Source organism: Sitophilus oryzae, unplaced genomic scaffold (assembly GCF_002938485.1).
Source record: "Sitophilus oryzae breed Bouriz unplaced genomic scaffold, Soryzae_2.0 scaffold_1582_pilon_pilon, whole genome shotgun sequence".
NCBI lineage: Eukaryota > Metazoa > Arthropoda > Insecta > Coleoptera > Curculionidae > Sitophilus > Sitophilus oryzae.
Genome location: NW_022146261.1, coordinates 181,985 through 201,886, shown reverse-complemented (window position 1 = coordinate 201,886; position 19,902 = coordinate 181,985). Strand labels below are relative to the sequence as shown.

Here is a 19,902-nt window from a genome sequence, read left to right as displayed (position 1 = left end):
GATTTTGGCCATGTAAATCTAAAAATCGAAATCTAAGAATCGAAAGAATTCAAATGATATTTACAAAAATGTTTTATAATTTATTCTAACATAGCTTAAAGGTATTTACCATCAATAAATACAGTACTTCTATTAACGTAAAAAATGTAATAGACATAGTAAAAGTTAAAAGGGGCCCAGTTGTAGTCATTATACTTACTTAACAAATGGTCAAATAAAGACCCGTAATAACAATAGTGTAATAAAATTTGAATGGCAGTTTTTATTGAAACATAACTTTGCGACTTGGCATTACTGGAATATATTAAATAAAAGCTAATTGATATTAGATTAAAACTACATTGTTAATGAAAGAAAAACTGAAACTATGGTGTTTGGTTTGGTTTTGATATAATATTAATGTTTATAAACTTATATAATGGGCTATAAATATCTCTTTTTTTGTAAATGAAAATATTGGAATAAAATCTAATAAAATAATTTCGTAACTTAAGAAAATATATATACGCTAGGTACTCACACTTAATATTAGATCTACCTCACATTAAGTAGTTGTAGGGTTTTAATAAGAACTGCATAATAACATGACAAATGAAATCTATGGCCTGCTTACGAGGTGATGTATTTAATGAAAAATAGCAAATTGTTTATATTTAATAAATATAAATAAAAGTTTCTTACTAATAGATAGATAGATATAAGATAGAAAAATAAGTGTTATGTTATGAGTAAATATTAGTAACATATAAAAGATAAAATTACGATGAAAAAATTATGGATGGATGTTACTATATTTACAGACTAGATATATACAGAGCGAGTCATAAAGGGGTGCAAATATTTTCAGGGCTGGTATATTTCCTCCCCAGAAATATGTCTATGACTTTTTTTGCAAATAAGGAATATTGAATATCTTGTATTTTCTATTAAATTTTCATCTTATTATAGAAAATTTTTAGAACTGCTGGTTCACCGAAAATTTTCCCACGATATTATTATTTAATCTCTGATATTAGCATAGCTTCGGCACTAAAAGAGATGCAAATACAGGAAAATCTGGTGGCTCTCAAAATTATTTAAAAATAAATATATATATATTTTACTTATTTGACTTATTTGAAAGCGGTAAAGAGAGCATTTATTCCTTTATCGAGATCTATCAGTCTTGAAAATATATTTGCACTTATTTAAGACTCACCTTTATAGTAAATGAATCTATAACAAAGAAGATTTTTTAAAGGAAACTATACTTTGGTTGAATATGTGCAATATTTTATTTATTATATAAACATAATAAAAGAAAAAAAAATAAAAACATAAATAATAACATACAAATCTTAATATCCATATTATTTTATTATCATAAAATAATATTTAATTCTAAATAAAAATAATTCTAGGCAAGTGCGAGGTTCCATTTCTATTTCAATGCAACTCATCTTTGTAGTAAAACAACAAAACCACTCGTCTTTGTGGCTTTTCCAGTAAAGACGGAGATTTCAGATATTTATAAATCTGTTTTATAAATTTATAACATTTATACATAAATTTTATAAATAGAAATAGATTATACATTCGAATTAAAATACCTATATAAAATTTTCGAAAATACTAAAATTATACATAAAATTCTAAATTTGCCTCAACTAAAAATATTCAAAATGTAAAAGTTGGCCAAGCAAAAAATATGAACATTTAGTGTTGGACAAATTGAATAATATTATATTAAATTATACTATATAACAGAAGGGATATACATCATCTTATTGTGTTGACTAGTCATAATCTAACGCGATGTGATTCACTTTCGTTTACAAAATACTTGTTTTATTATTGACTTTTTGTGAAAAATGCATTCTTCTTTAAAATTTTTGCGTTCTAATTTTTTTGCGTTCTAAAAGCTCCAAAATGAATTTTAAATTTTGTGCTACTTTAACATTTTAAAACCGCAAAAAATATGTGCTTAATTAAAATTTTATCAATAACAATCCATCAAAGAATGGAAACGAAATTATATTACCATAGAAACGCGTTCTGATTTTTAAGACTTGTTACCTATGGAGCAGTTGCTTGACACATAAAACTAGAGCAACGTACAGCAAGGCGAAACCTGTGCAAAGTAATGGGAAATCGAGTTTTGATTATTAGAACTTGTTTTTAATTTTCTTTAAAACGGTACGAAAATTTGAAATAATATAAACGGAATTACCCATTTTGAAACAAGAAAAACCCTTTATGAAGAATGCTTTTATCTCAAGATGGCAATAATAAAAAAGTGTTTCCTCTTGTAAAGACAATCGGGGGATATACTGTAGAACATATACCTAAATAAACGATATAAGTAGGCGTTGAACCAATATCAATTTTCATGGCCCTCCTCGAGATAACCCACCCTAATCTGTTAATAGCTCAGTTGTCATTGGCCCAAAGAAATATCGCCTACTCTTAGCACGCAGGGAAGTTCCAGGTAGACAAGAATAACAAATTAACGACATCGTTCAGTTCTCTCCAGACATTTGTACTGTGTACTCAGAGAGTATTAAACCTTTTAAATGATGGAAAATTTATCGTACAAAGGCTATTTGTACCAAGAAGCGTTTGACGACGAAGATATAGTAGATTTAGAGAGTAAATCTTGGGTGTGATGTTACGCCATGATCACTAGAGAAGCAGATTTGACAGTAAGGGAAGGAATATTCGACCACAGTCATCCACCAACAACTGAAACGAGAGAAGGATCCTCCAGAGGCAACAGAGAAACCAGGCGCAACATTTACTTAAAGAATAGAAGATACCTAAAGAAATACCTAAACAATCAAAAATATAAATGCAATTACGATAAAAACTTCAGAGCGGCGGTTGTACGACAAAATTTTTTGGCGAAAATACACAAATTTAGAAAAAATTCACAGATGTTGTCAGAGATAGTGAACCTTATTAAGATAAAATAATGAACTCAGGAATTTAAATTGGTGAGACTGCCGTGTGTTGGATCTTAATTTCTTCCTAGTATTATTCCCAATAATAGGTTAATTTAATTAAGATTTTTAGTGTACTATTTTTTATTTATTAGTACTATTGATTATTATTTTCAAGATTTAAGTTTATCCTATTTTTTAGCATATTTATATTTTATAAAAATTTGGAGATTTTTTACTCATGTATTTAAAAGTTCTTTGAAAATCAATATTATTTTTAAATTCTGTTCAAAAAGAAAATCATTCTTATAGATTTTGTTTACATATCTACTTTTTTATATAATGTCTACTTAAATTTCTATTCTAAATAAAAACTTTTTTTATTTTCTTTTACTGTGTTTATTCTTTATAATATTAAAGTTATAATTATAATATCTATACAGGGTGTCCCAGAAATAAGTGCAAGTATTTTATATGGTAGTATAGTTCAACCCCAGGAACACGCCTATGAGTTTTTTTCCGCGAAAAATATGTTTGAAAATTCGAAATTTTTTGAATTTTTTTTTGTAATTTTTTTTAATTTTCAGTTAAAAAATATAATTTCTTGGTAATATGGCAACATAGGTATTAGATTAAATTTACAAGAAGGCAAATCCAGAAAAGATCCAGGTTCTCATAATTTTAGCAAAAAAGTTTTTTTTGGAAATTTGAAAAGTAAAATATCTCCGTTATTTTGGACTTATGTGAAAAACGATAAATAGAAAATATGTTTCTTTTATCCAGATCTACCACACCTTAAAATACTTGCACTTATTTCTGGGACACCCCGCACAATTACAACAAGAATGGTCTTTGACACAAACAGAACTACATATAAGAACCTTACTACTGCAACCTACTACTTACTGAAACTAATATTTTATTAATTGAGTAGTTTTCTTAAATTCTACAAGTAAATAAATTATATTGTTTTAGAAGTTAATAAATTAAATTTTGCTAAAAATAATTACACAATAAACGTTAATTTTTTTGAGAACTTCTACATTTGCGTTTCTATGATAATATAATTTCGTTTCCATTCTTCGATAGACTGTTATTGATAATATTTTTATTAAGGACATATTTTTTGCCGTTTGAAAATATTAAAGGTGTAGCAAATTTAAAATTTAGTTCAATACTGCTAGAAAAATATTAAAAGCGAATTAACTTTTAGAAAGCAAAAATTTTAACGAAGACTGCATTTTTCACAAAATGTCAATAATAAAACAGTGTTTTCTCTTGTAAAGATAATCCGGGAACATACTGTATAACCATACTACAAGACTAACTTAATCTGTGATCACATACCCAACAAAAGTATCATTCTATTAGTATATTCATATTTTTAGTAACTGTTTACAAAAACGTTTAAGATAGTATTGTAGATTAAGGAAGGAATTTGAAAGGCTAAATGTATAAACTAAAGTAACTAAATTATAATATAAATATGAAATTAGATATAATAAATAAATAAATATCTGAATAAAATTTAATAAAAAGTTCCATTTTTTGATTAAATAAAATATATTATATCTAGCTTAAGTTGTGGTTTCATAGCGAAGTCTGGTATACGCGGCCCGCTCGCATATTTGTATGTTGCACACAGATTATCCATTCGGAATTAGTCGGGTCTGCTGCGATTCGGCGGTATGTAAGTTATACTCGGGAGAGCACTTTCTTGGATAACGCGAGTGCAACATACAGATTAGTGTTGGCGTTATTAGGAATAATTATGTTTTGTGAATTGATGACTTATATAGGTATTGTCTATACCTATTATATTTTCCAACCCTTTTAACGATATAGCATGGGAGCAACAATAAGTTATATATATGGATGAATAGGCATACTGATTCAAAATTTTGAGAATCGGAATACAGAACACCGATAACTCTAGAAGATCGATATTTATCGCCCAACATTACCTAAACATAAACTTAACAAGTGCTTTATAACTAGGACCATAGACGCTGCGATTAGTATTTTTTATATCGTTTTTTTAAAATCGAGTGTTCCGTTTCATTTCTGCAACAGTGTATATAGTTTGTTTCCTGGACAACTGAAAAGGTACAAGGACATTTTCCACGAAAAGTTAAAAGGAATTAACATGCAGAATGAGTGGGAAAAAGCAGCTCACAATAAAACTCAATGGAGAAGGGTTGTCAACTCAGTTAACAGCAGCAACCAAAAAGTAAAGAGGCAACAAAGCAATGAGATTTTTGAATGTCCGGAGTGAGGTAGGCAGATAACATCACGTATCGGGCTTTTCAGTCACAGAAAAGCTCGTGAAAGAAAACGCCTTGCGTGACCATCTTCTTTATGTGTGTCGAATACTCGTCAGCGAATAACGGCTGTATGTATGTATGTAGTTTGTTTCCTCCTTATAGTATTCCTAGATAAAGAGGGTTCTAGTATGCTTTGATGTAGCATCATTTTTTTGATATTTTCACTAATCAATACGTTTTTTGAAATATTATTTACATTCTTGCTGCTCTTGTAATCATAGTATGCAAAAAAAACCCGGTGGCACAAATGTCAAATTAAATGTTAAGGCATATAATTAATTACTTTTTTATGTATAATGAGTCAAGAAGGAATTATTTTTTTTATTTAAATCTACCTCTGAATTTACCTAACAAGAGGAAAAAGCTTAAATAGCAGTAAAGTTGGACATCAAGTTTAGTAACGAATTTTTTCTCTGACAGGAATGGCTTGATAAGCTCCAATCACTTACCAAAGAAAGTCGGAGAATAAAACGAACATTTCCACTTGCTTCCAAAGCCCCAAGAAATATTTTTAAGCGTATTTACCGTTGCCATTTCAACGTTAGACAAAAAGCTAAAACTAATAATTTAAAACAGAAGTCATCTAAAATATGTTAAGCCTAAAGCAATATGTTACAATGTTTCTGTATGTTGCACTCGGTTTATCAAAGGAAGTACTCTCCCGAGTATAACTTACATACCGCCGAATCACAGCAGACCCGACTAATCCCGAATGGACAATCTGTGTGCAACATACAAATATGCGGCCCGCTCTACAATAGTTCGTTTCCATAGACTTAAAATAAAATATAGACTGAGCATCTCATTCATAAATAGCTGGAACATGCGGTCAGACAATGTCTTGTTATTGTTGTGTTATTGTTTTAGGTTATAACGAGTGCGACACGAGCGATAGATAGGTTGTCTCTGTCGGAACGGTCGTTCCCTGATGACTCTGCCGAGAAACACAACACTGTCTTTCATTTCTCAAGTACACCTGAACTCTCCGTATCTTAGCCAGGTAATTTTTTTATTTTAATGAAGCTATAATTAAATCAAAAATATATCGTTTGTAAACTTTTTTATATTTTATTAAGATTTAGTACAGGTTTTTTAAATAAAAGTTTAGAAAAAACGTCTTAGAGTCCAAAAAGGATAAAAATAATAAAATACACGTTATAGAAGAAATTTTATAATCGATATTACGTAATTTTTGAAATTAATAATAAATTATTAATTTTAGTCAAACATTTACAACCCCTAATATTAATCAAAACAGGATCTATTCCACAGACATAATAGAATCGGCGACAGGGAGAGAAAAAAAATATGATTGTTGTAATTTTTTTTCTGGTTAAGTGATGTCTTATTATGTAAATTAGAGAAAACATAAATCTGTTCCATTAAAGCAAGGAAGGTGATAGGAAGTGGATAAAATGAAAACTACATTTATTTAACTCTGTACTGTCTTTATTATACCGGGTGCGGTCCAAAAAGTGGCTAATCCCCCATAATTTTTTTATATTTTCAAATAAAAAAACAAGATTTAGTATGTTAGTATATGACATAAATTAGGATTGATTGACGCATTCCATTGTTTTTGGTCACTTCCTGTTTCACCGGAAATGACTATAACTTTTAATTTTTAAACGGCCACCCTCGGTATTTTTCTACTTTATTCGATAGAAAATGACACTCTGAATAGAATGACATATCATATGTCAACTTTTGACATTTTCGCATATGGTTTAATTGTAATTGTAACACGCGGTTCATAACGACAATTTGACTCGAAATACCAAGCGTGTGTTATCAATATATTCATAAAAAAATGCTTTTTCCAAATATGTTAATGAGTCACCCTTGTTCCATTTGAAAAAATTGACATATGTATGATTAAAAATACGATTTGTACATCTTTTAACCGGCCTAGACTAAAAACAATTGAATACGTCAATAAATCCTAATTTATGTCATATATCTACTAACATACAAATCTGTTTTTTTTTATCTGAAAAAATAAAAAATTATAGGGGTGAGCCACTTTTGAGACGACCCGGTATATTAAAAAATATTGTTTCATAATGTAATATAATTTTAAAATTCTTGTATGTTATTTTAGATTCTGAAGATAATTTTAGAATAAACCGGAATATATTTTTAATAAAAACATTATTAATTATTAACAGGGTTATAATTATGATTATGGCATTACTGGAAAAGATTAAATAAAAGTTATTCTTTATTTAAAAAAGTTGTATTAATTTAAAACTATATTTTTAAAGAAAAAAATGAAACTATGGTGTTTGGTTTGGTCGGGTCTATATAATATAAATGTTTATAAACATATATAATGATCTACAAATATCCTTTTGTATGTAAATGAGAATATTGCAACAAAATTTAATAAAAATATCTCGGAAATCAAGAAAACGGTACACACTAATAGTATTAGATTTACCTCACATTAAAAAGTTGTAGAATTTTAATAAGAAGTGCATAATAACATGACAAATGCAATCTATGGCCTGTTTACGAGGTGATATATTTAATGAAAAATAGCAAATTGTTGATATTTAATAAAAAAATAAAAGTTTATTACTGATAATAGAAAACTGAATGTGGGTAATAGTAAATATTAGTAACTTATAAAACTTATAAAATTAAGTTGAAAAAATTATGGATGGATGTTGCTAAAGTCACAGATTAGATATACACAGAGCGAGTCATAATAGGGCAAATATTTTCAGAGCTGGTATATTTCCTCCTCAGAAACAGATCTATGATTTTTTCTTTTGCAAATAACTGATGTTAAAAGTCGTGCATATTCTATTAAATTTTCCTGTATATTTTACAAAACCTTTTAGAACTGTTGTGCACCGCAAATGTTCCCACGATATGATTATTTAATCTCGGCATTAAAAGGGATGGATAGCAAATAGAGAAAAACCTGGTGGCTCTTAAAATTATTTAGAAATAAATATATATTAATTATAATATTATAACTGGGACCTATTATTGCGATCTACCACCGCTGAAAATATTTACACTTATTCAAGACTCACCTCCATAGTAAATGTATCTATGACAAAGTAGATTTAAAGAAAACTATACTGTCTTTGAATATGTGCAATAGTTAAAAATAAAAATGATTACCTGGACTACTTACTCATATAAGTAACTGTAGAAATGAATCTTCACAAGTCGAGTTTAAGTTACAGTAACATCACTACATAATAGTGTGAAAAGAAATTATTTCATTTTCAAAAACCTAACTAATTATAATAAATGACCAGTAATAGACATACTGGCTAATTTTAACAGATTATGTAATAATAATTATAGTTCCAAATCAATTGATATTACACTATTAATGAGTCTCTTGCCTAAAACATGTATAAACATTCCCTGTTAATATCATTATACAATATACAACTACACAATAATCTAATTACTCTAATAATATAATTTATTTACATCATTAATGTCACATATAATAAATTTTTCAAGGGAACAGTTTTATCGACATCCCCCAACACGCATTTTCATATTTCTGGAGAGTATCCTTCATTAGGTACCCTAACTTGTACTTGTAGCTCTTCATTTTACTTCTCTAACATTTTAGTTCTATCTCTAAACTGATCAAGTCAATTTGACCTAAAAAGATTTTTTTTCATTAAAACTGCTTTAAATATACAACATTAAACTTACTCAGGATTATTAATTCTGGTAAGACTAGTAGACTAGTCTCTAGTCTCTTTTGCTTTCGTTAATTCAGCCATCATGGGTCTATTACCAGATGCTTGGTTTTCTTTGTTAGTTCAATATTGCAAATAAGGTTCTTCCAAAGACATTGTAAAGATAGACCGAACATCTCATTCATAAATACTCGTTGGTAGTGTATCAAGCATTCCAATGTGTCAAACAAGGACAGAAGAGACAGAGAAGTCTAAAATTTCCGACCCCGGCAACTAGGCGTATTTGGACTATCCTAATGGCCAGTGGCGTATCATTTTTTGGAACTAATTTAATTAGTAGAGTAAAAGTAAATTAATTAGTAAAATTTATACTCCATATTAATATACTACATTAACGCTTTTTCGTCAGATGAGTTTTGTTATGAGGTCTAATATAATAATATAATTAATATCCCACATATACCTATGTTGAAACGTGAGTAGGTGGTTTTCGAAAATCTATATAAACTTTCAGTTACTTTTGAATATTTACAGGGTCTCAGGCTTCCGAAACAGTTCTATATTCGGTTTGTGGTTGGTGACCTTTCTTTCAATTTTTTTTCAGAATATGGAGGCAATGGTAAAGCACATTTTATACATTTTTGTAAACAAAGGTGGCCGGAACATATTTTCGAACTAAAGTTGTAGATTTGCCATTAAATTTCCATTCCAGAAATACCTAGGGTTGCCACCTGGCCTTTTTTGAAAAGGACATTGGAATAACTTGTCCTTTTGACTTTTTTTTGACTAAAAAAGTCATTTTTATTTTCGTATTTTCCCTGAGGAAATTACCTACAGCAAACAGAAACATTCTTTTCGTCCAAATTTAATTAGAGATGTTATAAAACTTATAAATACATTTTTCTTGTTTAGAATAGGCGACATTATTTAGAACTACCCGTTTAATCTGAAATGATAGTTTAGGTTTTAGTTTTATCTTTTTTGATCTTAAAAAGAACTTCAAAATTAGTAATTAGTAACGATTTAGTTAGTTCGCAATCGATAGCTTCATGTGAAGTACTGTGTAATAGTTGTTTAATCTTGTATTATTAATAACTTCCTATACCTAAAATCAATATTTAATAAGAAAATTGTTTTTTTGCAAATATAAGACAAGATTTGACTTTCGGTCTTCTTCTTGTATTACGGTGGCTCTGATACGAGGCAATTGCCTTTTAGTCTCTCAATAGAAGGCATTTATCATTAAAAGTATCAAATCTGTGTGCTACAGTATGGGATTTCTATCGCATAATAATGAATATTACGTTTCTTGGTAGGGTTTGTATAAATAAACAAAATACAAGAAGCAAAAAATTATTAAGGCCTAACCCCTACATATATGCTTATTCTCCGCATTAAGTTCATCAGAACGAAGGGAACAGCCATTCGACGGCCGGTTTCGGAGATTTATCTCCATCGTCAGGCCGACTTTGCTGTAATCCTCAATCCGACAAACGAAAAGCAGAAAATAGCATTTGAGTACAAAACGTACTACTATGGCGAGTGCTAGACGGCGAGAGCAGCTAGTAGTCATAAGTAAAAAGCTTTTTTGGAGGCCTGGGTCACTATATAGGGTATATAGGTATGTATAAAACTAGTAGCCTAAGAATTATTTAGAGTTCGTCCCATTCTAAAAAAAAGGTAAACACACCGTAGAAATAATTCTAGGAAGAGGTATTTGTACAGTGGTAAAAAATTGTCTAAACAAGGCCGAAGGGGCAGATATAATAAAGCAATAAAATGTAAAAAAGGTCTGGTAACACCTTTGTTTACTTGTTGAGCAAAATTCCTTTAGAATTTCGTATATAATGACCAAAAATGGCACAATTTTAAGAAAAAAATGTCACTTTCTGGCTTATAATTAAATTTCAAATATGCAACGTTTATATTCAAATTTGTTATGATCTAGAACAGTTAGGTAGTAATTGAGACGAATTATTTCAATTACCGGCTACTACGTTCTTGTTTTAATAGATTAATTACAAATATAATTAGAAATTATTTTGATTGTGAGAGGCTCCCTTGTGGGACACCTATGTACAATGACGACGGAAATATAAAGTTCAAAACAATACCCACCTGTGAAAAGACAAATTCGGGTAATTTGAGCTTATTTTTCCACACACTTGACACTGTCGTACCATACTGAATTCGCAGATTCAAAAGTACGTTAAACAAAACCACCGAAAAACACTGAAAAGTTCACTTTCGTCTTGATTCCGACTTCAAACACACCGCAAGCTAAACGTAGTACGCTATAACGGACCAATGGCCGTCTCGAGGGGTGGTGGGACGGACGCACAGACGGACGGCTCATTTCATTCTGGAAGACTAGCAGCGACGTTGCCAATAGTTCTAGACGTTTCAGCACATTAAACAGTAAACATGTCCTTTAATAGTAACGCATATATCCTCTGGTTAATAACATATTATTACGCATGCTTCTTTAAAAATAAACTATTAATTTAATTAAGAAATTGAGATTTATTGATATCCGGTAAAGGTTTTAAAGTCACCTTTTCTGCAAATCAAACTGAGTAGATAGGCGCAAATTTGAGATGTGGCAATGTCGCCTTCTCTATCTCAGTTGATTTTTACAGTACGTAGTCAACCTCCGATTGTTTGATCGGGTTAAAATGTCTAATGTGATATCTGTTCTTACTAAATCTATGGGTTCTTCCTATGAAGTTGAAGGTTGAGTCTCAAACGACTCTTTAATATCTCCGTAACTTACCTTGTTATGTTGTCTTTTAGCAATTTGACCAGATCTTGCAGTATTCTTAGGTTTATGAGATGAAGGAATATTTAATACTGACACAGTGTCAAATTTTAAAGTGCGGCTAATTTTTGGATTGTATTGTAGCAACCTTTGTTTCTTTGGAATTTCGAAGCTATCAGCAAACTGTATGGAGCAGACAAAAGCTAAAATAAATGAACTATATATTTATATATATTTATGTCACAAACATATTGTGTTCTATTTAGAACTATTCACAATGATACTCGATAACTATTGTAAAGAAAAAATTGAGTAGGATAAGGATATGCCTAAATATAATAGTTTAGTTATTATTCAAAGTAGATCTATAAATTAAGTGATGAAAGAAAAAGCGAAAGAAAGATGTAAGCTCACCATTTTTTCGATTTATCTTATCCTCTCGACAGCAAGAAAGGTTTAGCCAAATCTTTTTGGAAATCCGAAATATTTACTGTAGGTGCCTTTCGTTTTCCGATTAGTGTTGTTGAAGTAGCCATCGCACACGCAGGCATTTTAAGCTTTTAAAACAAATTAATTCCTAGCCTAGCCACCTAAAATCAATCGTAAAAGTATATATATATATATATATATATATATATATATATATATATATATATATATATATATATATATATATATATATATATTATAATTACCAAATAAAAGACTAATATAAGAATTAAATTATTTATTAAGATATAAAAAAATAATATTTTCAAATATGTTACAATAAAATGATAATTTTAAATAAACATAATGATAAATAAATGGTACAAGGAAATAAAACAAACATTTGAGATACAAATGTTGCAGTAAAAAACAGTAAAAAATGGAATATCCGCCTTTTTTCATATGAAAAAACCATGACATCAGGGAAAAAGCTTCACGTGCCATATGCTTAACGCACGTTAGGGTCCACGTGGAAACACACAAACATTCAGCACGGCGAAACAACGTGGCCGCATCCGAAACTCCTTCCAAAGAAAACTTTTCAATACATTGACAAATTTTTATCCTGTGTCCATCTTTGAAAAAAAAGTATTATTAGATGTGAATGAATTAGGGTTTCCATACATCCGGATTTGGCATGTTTTAGTTTTTATGGTGTCTGAGGTATTATGCGATTAAACTGTTTCACAAAATTATTTAGTTTTTATGATCAGATTTACCGTACTTTCTTTCAATTTCCGATTGGATTACCCTTAAAATCGATCGGACACCTTAAAAATTAAAAAGAACATTCTTTCTAAGGTTTCCATGTTTAGGTTTTTAAGGTGTTTATTAGGTGCATACCTACCTAATTATAGTAAAATAAAATATATTCCTTAAAGTCTTAAAAAAAATGAAAATTAAAAGGGTTACAAAATATGTATTTCTTCTTTATGTACTAAGCTAATGTATTAATTCCTAGCCTAGCCACCTAAAATCAATCGTACTAAATACTAGAAACTGAATTACGGAAAATACTAATAAAACTCACTATATAAAAACAGCCAAATTACCATAAAACTAGGATAAAAACCGTCCGATCAAATGCAGCTGTCCAGGATTTGATTCGAAGGCGACGTCATGCGCAGATTTGAACCAATTACCCCAATTTGAAACGACAAATAAGCATTCCTTGTTTATTGTATTCTGTGTAATATCTTGTTAAATATCAAAATATCCACAAAAAACCTCCGATAAACAAATACTGCCATAAGAACACAACACAAAAAATGTCAAATTTAGCCTGAAAATGGCGGCCGATCCCACGTGACAAAGACAACCAATAAAAAATAGGACCCTCTATTGTCGCTACTGTCTTGTATAGAGTCACCACTGCAATCAGATAGAGGGTTACAGCAAAGTCGGCCTGACGGGACTGTTCGAAAAAACGATGGATTGTTCGCAAACCAAACCAAACCAAACCAAATGCTAGAAGAGCTAGAAGAATGTCAGACCTGTACTAATAAAAATTACACATAATTAATTGCAGTATGCCATATATGAATTCTCGTATAAGACCATATGAGGAATACATTTTTTTATTTGAAAGTGGAAGACAGACATATTATGAAATAAAATATCTTCTTTAATTAATAAAATATCTTCTTTAATTAATATTATATCTAATGTTGAAATTTTGTACAAAAAATCAACATTAAATAAAGACAATGAAACTTGAAACTAATAGATGTTTTATTTCAGCATATTAATTTGTTGTTTATTGAAATTACTGGGATATATTACCCCATGTCATTTTCCTTAGGAGTGCATATTCCTTTTCAATACTATCCTACAATTGCTTCTTGGTCATGTTGCTCTAAAAACTGAAGAGTGTATATTTGTTTGATGACATATCTTTATGTTAACCCTGATGGTGCTGCAATTTGTTTTAGAACATAGTTCACCTAGAAAATATAATACTGGTTATGTCATTTTTTTTATGTAATTGTGATATGTTTTGATCTGTAATGTGTTCTGTAATGTGAGCTGTTTTCATGACAAATTAAAAATTTATTCCTGTTGGTTTAATATATAAACAAACATAAACATTGAAAATTTGAAATTTTTAGTTTGATAGTTGTTAATGTTGACTAAATATCATATTAAAAGAAAATAACCATCTATTAAGAATACCGATATTTTATATGTACTTCTTGAAAAAATATTATAATCTACGTCCTACATCTAATCTAAGTCCAATGAAAAATATCGAATTTTGGATTGTAGCATTATTTCAGAGAATCATAGTGCGTTGGAACAGATGGTTGTATGAACATCAGCATTTTCTACAATACTAAATATAATAGATTTATTTGGTATTTTAGTATTTGAGATTAATTCTATAAAATTTATTGTTCGTTTTTATAAATGTTGGTTTAATTAATTCACGGTTATTCAGCTCATTAGACACGGAGTAATGTACTGTAGCTAAACGATTAGATTTTTACAAATTGTAAGTTTTGGATTTGTTGTAGAACTATTTATAATTATTTGCAACAAGTACTACAGTGTTCCAAATAAATAAAAATATCAAACACTAGTTAAGTAGATGTAAAAGAGGACTAATTAATATGATCTCAGTATTTGAACTACATATATTAATTGACTATTTGTGTTGATTAATAATTGCTCCAGTACTAAAAAAACTGAATTTTGTATGTGTATTAGACAATGTGGTAAAAGTAACACCTTCTAAATTTTATGTCATTTTTTGATAAATGCTTATTTATAATAACAGAGACGTTCATATTCATAACTTTTTAATATATTGATTTCTGATTCACATCTACCTTTATTTATAATAATTTATTAACTAACACAACTAAATGTGATTAATTAATATTTGGGCGGAAATAATGGTGGTATATTTAATTAATGGTACACTCTTTTGCAAAGATTTAAATAGTTATCTCTTTGTAAACAAATGGGCTAGCAATATTATCGTTTTTAGCATCGGTACAGTCTAAAATGTCAATATTATAAGAAAATGCATTTTCTATGAGAATTTGAAGATATAGGTAAAACGTTATATAATACAATTAAATTGTGCATCTGATTCACGTAAAATATACAGGGTGTTCCATTTAAATTAAACAAGTTATTGCCGTTTAAAGCTAGTAATTATTTAAAATAAATTTTAATATAAAATAAAATTTTTAGACACTCTGTATAAGATAGTATTATTTTTATTATTGCAACACAAAATTTAGAAAACAGAAAAACTTCAGTACAATATTTGGTTTTAAAAACTTAAATTCCCCTAGAGATAAACCTTAATCAAAGTTATCTTTATTTTAATTGGAGAAACTAAAAATTTCATAATATACAGAGTGTTCCATTTAAAAAAATACAACATTGGTATTTTTTATTTATTCTGAACAATCTGTATCTTATAAAAGTACGTTTAAATTGTAGCTCTAATAGTCCTTAAACAAACCCAAAACTTTTATAATTTGGAAAAATTCAAAATATTTGGCTACAATACTCCATGTCGAATGAGGTGAATAACCCTGTATAGCAAGATTACACCTTCGATGGTATTAATCTGAAAGCGCTGTTAGTTCCTAACCTAATTTTTGAGTTTATATTATATTATCCTTTAAATTTATCCCACTATCTACTAGCACTTTTATTTTCCTGTTGGGTATAGACTCATAAGGTAAATAAGTATATAGATATTCTTGTGTGAATTTTCACTATCTTGAAATCACTAAAACAAAGGTAAATTAATAAGTGAATTTTTTCCAATATGTGAAAACCAATATTGAAAGACAAAAAAAAATAGTTTACCAGATAGTCCGTTCTTTATGTTTTACCCTCTCTGATTGTATATTATCTCTCTGATAGTCTTATCAGATCTCTCTGATAGTCTTATCAGAAGTTGCAGTGAGGCTCTTTTACCCTATATTTCAGATTTTGTGACTGACGTTTCCTACAAATATAGGGAATATAGGATGTAAATTATTTTATATTACGCTTTGGGATTACCTATGAATATCGGCAGTTTTTCTACATGATACACAATGATGGTGCTTCAATTATGAAAGAACATGAAGATGATATACCACTTCTTAACCATAAGAAAAGCATGTTTTCCACAAGACAAGTGACAGATTCATCTGTCATACAGCCTTCACCTCGTTTCCCTTTAGTAGTTTTGTTCTGTTTCTATAAAAATATCAGTTCATTCCACTTTAACTGTACCTACAAATTTTACATATTGCTGATCACCTCTATCTGCAACACGATCTTTTTATAAATACTTATAACTAAGAGATTATAAATACATGTGTAAAAGTTAATATAAACAATTACCTATTAAATTAAATATAAAATATAAAAAAATATACGTTAGAATATAACAAATTTATTTTCTAACTATTTTAAAATTGATTAGACCCGATTACTTAAAATTATTTACAAAAGTAGTAATAGGAAATATTTTATTTAAACTAGGATGTAATAAATTAAACAAAATAGTTTATATAAAGAAATAATAGAATATAAGCTTCTTTACTTACAACCATTTTTATGTTTTCTTTTTGAAAGTGAATTTTCTACACTGGTTAGTTCTTTTATAACTTGAAACACTTTTATTTTATTTTAACAGTGAATATTATTATTTTCAGGCCTATCTTCTATACACTTTCATGGTCATATATTTCTCTTGTCTAGCGAAACCTGATTATGCTGCAATGTTCAATTTTGTTATTAGTCCCATTAGAAAATAAAACACTGTATTTATTTTTTTTTTACAAAATTACATAACATGATTTATTGTGCTGATGGAGCTGCAAAATATCAATAAATATTTTGAAATTAAATGTAAGAAACAGACGAAGGCCGATGACGATATATTAGGATATTAAGGAACGAGCTGAGCTTGCAAGACCCACGGTCTTGTTTTCGGAGCGGCATGAAATATGAGTAGACTTTAAGTTTAACTGAAAGTGTTGTTTTAAAAAAAAGTAATAACTTAGATTAGAAAGAGCTCTTTATTATATGTAGATAGAGAGTTAAAAGAAATATTGAAATGAAAAAGAAAAATAAGGATAGTCTTAGTTGAGTCTTAGCAAGATCTGTATCGTCATCGGATCGTGTTAAAAATATAATTGGTTTTAAAAGTGGTCGTTTGAAGTTTTATTGGAGTGTTTTTCTATTAGTGCAGCGGTGGGATAGTACACGTGCTATACTGTGAACGTTTATATACTTTTTGTGATTTGATTAAAACTACAGGGTGTCCCAGAAATAAGTTGGCTGGATTGTGATTTTGTGGTGTGAGAAAGTTTATTTTGGATTATATTTGACATTGTTTAAAGGTAGGAGTAGACTTTAAGCTATTTTAAAATGCCAAGAACGTCTCGCAAACGTCATAGTTCGTCAAGTTCAAGTTCGAGCGACAGTTCTGATTATGGCCGTTATGAAAGGAATCGAAGATCTCGCCGTCAACGAAAAAGGCGCGTTTCACCAACACCTGAATCACATACTCCTCCACGTTCGTCTATGCCGGTTGCTGTTGATACAGATGGCCTAGCCACACCATCAAGTGTACAGTTTTCAGGTTTGGAGGAAGCCAATCAAAAAATTAATCAACTAGAACAACTGGTCAAAGACTTAATGGATACACGGGTAGCTAAAAGCCCTCGTATCACTATAAAATCGGATTGTATTCCTGAGTTCAGCCCAGATATGCCCCATTTGACATCGGCTATGTGGATTGACAAAATCGACCAACTGGCAAAGATTAATGGATGGGATGAGCCAACGATTATATATCACATGCAAGCAAGGCTCTCTGGATTAGCTAAATCCTGGTACAATAGTTTGAACAATTACGACAATTCTTGGAAACAGTGGAAGCAGATGATTTTGGACGCTTTCCCTGAACACCGCGACTTTCCAACAACTTTAAAGAAAATGATTTCGAGGAAAAAATTGAATGAGGAATCTTGGACCGAATATTATTTTGCTAAAAATGAACTTCTTAGATCGTGCAGTATAGTTGAGAAAAATGCTGTTTCCATGATTATCGATGGAATTAGTGACCCTGTAATACAAAATGGTGCCAAAGCTGGGCGATACGAAACTCCAGAAGTTTTATACAAAGAATATTTAGCCGCGTTGGGTCCAGTGGAACGTCCGCAGGTCCCAGTGCGGGAAAAATACAACAAAACGTTTGTTGATAATAGGCATCGTAAACCTGTTTACAAATTTTCAAAACAAAGCTACGGCACCCCTAAAGAAAATCAACACCGTCCAAAATGTTTCAATTGCGGAACTTTAGGGCACATTTCCACTACTTGTTCCAAACCACGTATAGAGTGCAGAAAATGCCATCGTTTGGGACATATGGAAAGAAATTGTTTCAAAAATAAACCTGCGGAACAACCAGGTACTTCAAAACAAGTAATGGCAATGGCCTTACCAGAAAAAACATCAATAAATAAATACGTAGTATCGTGCAAGGTTAATGGACTTATTTGCAGTGGCCTTATAGATACCGGATGTGCTGCTGTAACACTAAGATACACTGAGGCAAAACAATGTGGAGTCCAATGGGAGCCGTGCAATGTGCTCATTAACGGCTATGCTGGAGGACAATCCAAAGCAATTGGCCAATGTTCAATCAAATTAGAAGTTGATTTAGCTGATGCCATAGTGTCTGCATTGATTGTGCCAGATGAGCTTCAAGAGGTAGCTGTGATGATTGGTCAACCGTTCATTAACAAAACAAACGTTGTTTTGGTTGTGAAAGGAGATCAGATTAGACTGTTCAGCTCACAAATGTTGGACCTACCTGAAGTTGATCAGTTACCACCATCAAAAATAAAGATGAGTGTTAGTGAAGATGTGGTTATTCCGCCTAACAATATTGGACATGTAAAGTTTAGTACCGCAAGTGACTATAATGGTGATTTATTTATAGACTTCCACGCACGACAAAAGCCACGTAATGAATACGTAGTGCCGCGATGTGTCGCCTCGACTACAGCTGGTATTTTGCCCATATTAAATATATCCAACAACCCTTTGCAGTTTAAGGTGATGGATACGATAGCAAGAGGACTTCCATGTGTTCCTGAGACCTCACCCAAAGGGGTAAGTGTTCTAAAAGTTAATGTAAAATTATCTAAGCCACTATTAATGTCTGACATCAATTGTGATCTTACCTTGAACGAAACAGAGAAGAAACGTCTTCTCGACCTTCTTAATAAATATCGCGATTGTTTTGCCCAAGACATAAGTGAATTGGGTTGTATACATAATAACAAAATGGAAATCACTTTATCAGATTCAAAACCTGTAACGTATAGGCCATATCGTTTGTCATTCTTAGAAAGGGAAAAAGTGCGCGAAATAATACGAGATTTATTAGATAACCATATAATCCAAGAATCATTTTCCCCATATGCTAGTCCCATTATTTTAGTAAAGAAGAAAACAGGTGAAACAAGAATGTGCGTAGACTATAGGGCATTAAATGCGAAAACAATCAAGGACTGTTACCCCTTACCAAGAATCGAGGACTGTCTGGAACGTTTAAAGGGTAGCAAGTATTTTACAACACTAGATATGGCTTCGGGGTACCATCAAATACCCATGTCCAAAGAATCTATCGCCAAGACAGCATTCGTCACTCCTGATGGACATTACGAATACCTAAGAATGCCTTTTGGGTTAGCCAATGCTCCTGCAGT

The 19,902-nt window shown here is 30.3% G+C and overlaps 1 long non-coding RNA gene across 1 annotated transcript; it reads right to left on the bottom strand.

Moving 5' to 3' along the window:
• Positions 1-14,007: 14,007 nt before the first annotated feature.
• Positions 14,008-16,041, bottom strand: LOC115879603. The gene is made up of 3 exons (XR_004049736.1): positions 15,995-16,041; positions 15,774-15,914; positions 14,008-14,109 (listed from the first exon to the last, which is right to left on the bottom strand). It is a non-coding gene; the product is annotated as an uncharacterized LOC115879603 (long non-coding RNA).
• Positions 16,042-19,902: the final 3,861 nt, after the last annotated feature.